This window comes from Daphnia carinata, unplaced genomic scaffold, assembly GCF_022539665.2.
Source record: "Daphnia carinata strain CSIRO-1 unplaced genomic scaffold, CSIRO_AGI_Dcar_HiC_V3 NW_026452944.1, whole genome shotgun sequence".
NCBI lineage: Eukaryota > Metazoa > Arthropoda > Branchiopoda > Diplostraca > Daphniidae > Daphnia > Daphnia carinata.
The window spans coordinates 24332-27886 of record NW_026712471.1 but is presented as its reverse complement, the minus strand read 5'-3'; the positions used below and the strand labels follow the sequence as shown (position 1 = coordinate 27886).

Sequence of the window (3555 nt, the reverse complement as noted above, 5' to 3'; positions counted from 1 at the left end):
AAAACATTTAAACCATGTTTTAAATCGTTTTCGAAAAGGATTTAATATATAATGTAATAAAAATGTCCGTTATAAAATTGAACTCTCGTAGAAAAAATTTTTTTATTAAAAATTAGACCACGGCAAATGACATCATAAAATGTTAAACACATTACGTAACACATTGTTTTTGATCGGATTGCTGCATACTAGCCTGTTAATTTATTGACAAAATAATAATTGTTAAGTTAGTATTATTACTGTAAGAATTAGTTGCTTTTTTTAGTTTCTTTTTTCAATGCGTTGGGATGCAATGGATTAAACTCATTAAAAATATAGAGAATGAAAAAAAGAGTAAATCAAGAGTTGAGCAGGAGAGAGAGCGGCTGACTGGACTAGGGGATCTTCAGTATAGGTGCGTTGATTCACATGCCTTGTGGTAAAGCGACAGACTGCTGCCCATCGGCCACATCCTGGACCAGTCGATTCAATTCGGGAGCTTCTTTCAAAGCTACCAGAGTTGCGGCCAAATCTTCTGGATCCAACAATCCCGGTAGTGTCACGGAATCGCTCAACTCCGACAAAGGGTAGCCATCGCCATTGTCCGAACAACTGAACGAAAGATCGGAATCCATATTGGTTACGGCTGCATTCAAAATAAATTAATTACAATAACACTTCCAATCCAAAGAAGGTCAGATAAACGTACCAGAATTAGATCCTTGAAAATTAATTTGGGAAAAATTGGCGGAAGAAGGATCTTGTAAAGCTTCCGCACCTAATCTATCTAGGCATGGAGCCAATTCCTGATGATTATTGGCGTAAACCTCGCTAATGATTTCGTTGAAGCTTTCCAATTCCTGTTGGGCAGCATCGAGTTGAACGAAGCCCTCCGTTCCTGCATCGCCTTTGGGTACAAGAGGATCAGTTACGTAAAAAAAAAAATACAATTCTCTTTGATTTGATTTCACCATTGTTGGCATTCGAATTGAAATCGTTCCATTCGGCGGGTACGGGCGTGGCCGTGTAGCTGTACGGGCTGCTGATGGCGGATGCGTTGTACGTGAAATTCCTGCTGCCGCAAGCGAAGGGCGTGCTGGGTTGCGACGCGGTCGCATAGCCTTGTCCAACTACCATACGACCGTATGAGACATGACTTACAGTTGGGTTGCGATCAGTTTCATATCTGGTGATACCTTGAGACTGGAATTGCTGGAACATGCGGTGAGGCGGGACAGACTGTGAGCGATTCATGACCGAGTCAGCGATTGACAATGCTCGGAGCTGAATCTAGAAGACCCTCGATCTCTTGGGCAAGTGGGTAGCTACCCCATAGATGTGGCACAGCATTGTTAAGCGTGGTCTGGACTAGGCCGGAAGCGGATATTTGGTGAGGACTCAAACCCAGAACTACGCTGGCCGAAACATGGCGTTGACGCAAATCTTGGCAGATGCGCTCACTTCCTCTTGGTTCCGTCTAATATGTGGGGGAGCAATTTTAGGTATGACGTCATATATGAATAAACGTGTTTTGTTTTTTTTACCTGTTGCGGGAAGGATTGAACGAGAAGCGACAGAGGCGCGGATCGAAGCAATGAAGGTGATCCACAGGAACTGTGACGTGAGCGCACAGAGGCATTAAACAGTCCATCTTGACCGTGATTCATCAGAGAAGGCGTTGCATATGGCGCGTGACGGACTGTAATTGAGGCTCCGGATCAGTGACGAACTCGATTGACCAGCAGATTAGAGGCTGAATTATGGCGCGATCGGTTAACCGATACCGGCGTATTGAGCGGCGATACAAAAGCCGAATCGTTGCTGACGCTACTGGCCTCTGTAATGAAAGAAGTCGGGGTGTCCATGGTCATGGCCTAAAATTCCTTTTTTTAACGTTTTTCTTTCTTTTTCTAGCTGAAATCGGATAGCGGATAGCGCCGTAAATAATCAGTAAGTTCTTATGCTGATATTTGCTAAAAGCGTAGACAACCGTTTCCAGAATAAAGCCCAAGTAAGGTACTAATTCTGTGCATGCTTCTTCCTCAAGAGTGGAAAAAGCTGAACAAGCTGCCTGTTTAACTTGCTTGTTGCCATTCAGGATCCGTTTCAGCAACTGTAGAATATTTTAAAAATTTAAAGGATAAAACTAGAGAAATTTTTTATTAATTGTAGCAACCTCAGTCATTAGCGGTTTTACACAGTGATCGTGTGGTTGTTTGAGTTGTTCCAAGAATTGTTTGAGTTGTTTGATGAAAACGAGGAATATTAGGTAACCATTTACCACCAAGAATCCCATCGATACCTTAAAAAAGAACAAGTAAGTATTTACTGAAACGTATATGTTAATGAAACTGTTCGTTGAACTCACCAATTGTGTGGAGTGCAAATTTCTGCTTCATTTTGGGATTATTTTGGCTCGGGGAGCCACAACATCAATAATAGGAATACAAAATATCTTTTGGGCCCTAATTAAACCAAACAGCTTTAAAAGGTATTTTAAAATGATATTAATACAGGCATATTGAATGGAACGTTACCTCCAAATAATGCACAATGTTTAAAAATACTTTTTCAATGACAATTCTGAAGTGAACTTCTTCATCATTTGGAAGATAGTAGTGGTAAATAATCCCATTCATCTCTAAGTATAAATTGTCGATCTCTGATATCTAAATATAAGAAAAAATGTAATATTAACCAAAATAAACTACAGTAAATGTAAACTTGCCTGATTCTGGTGTCTCACTCGAGCAGACGTCAACTGAATTGGAATTTAGCATTAAGCATTAGTAACACAATGTGTGCCAGATTTTTTTTGCTGTTTTTTAAATAATTCAAAATTATTATTTAAACGGGCTTTAAAAACTTACAATAATGTTTAAACTATATACTTGTAAAAAAACGCAATACTCAAGCTTCAATAATCAAAGTTATTATATAAAAGGATATTTTAGATGTAACCATTCCCTGGTGTTTAGGGAAAGAGAGCTGAAATAATAAAAAATGGTAGTTCTGACTTTCCAAATTTTCGCATGCTGATTCAGCGTTTTTGCCAGTCGTCGTTTAGTTGTTGACGGAACAGGTTATTGTTTGTGCTGTGTCTGGTCTGCGTTTCCGTGCAAACTAACCAAAAACTAAACTAACTAGTGAATTTGGCGTTTGTGACTTTCTTCGTTAACAGTGCTTCTATTAGTGCTTCTCTTACTCTGTGTGCTGTGCCGTTCCGGAATACTTTCAGTGCTGTAAAAAAAGTGCTTCTCTCGATCCTGTCCAGCGGCCCGCTCTGTTCCTGTCCAGCGGCCCGCTCTGTTCCTGTCCAGCGGCCCCCTCTGTTGCTGCCCAGCGGACCGCTGTGTTTCTGCCCAGCTGCGTAGTCTTCCTACTATTTTGGATAAAAATGGATTCGCAAACCGTAAGTCAATTTTTCATTTAACTAGTGCTGGGCCGCTCCCGGACACAGTGTATCAGGCTCGGAACGGATAGGCAACGGTTCGAGTGCTGGCATTGTTACTATAAGTTTAAGGGCATTGAGACTTGTCACCTCAATGGGCACAGGTATCGGGATTGGTTTCACAG

The 3555-nt window shown here is 41.0% G+C and overlaps 1 pseudogene; it reads right to left on the bottom strand.

The window, feature by feature from the left end:
* Positions 1-314: 314 nt before the first annotated feature.
* Positions 315-2759, bottom strand: LOC130690879 (uncharacterized; annotated as a pseudogene).
* Between the last annotated feature and the right edge of the window lie 796 nt (positions 2760-3555).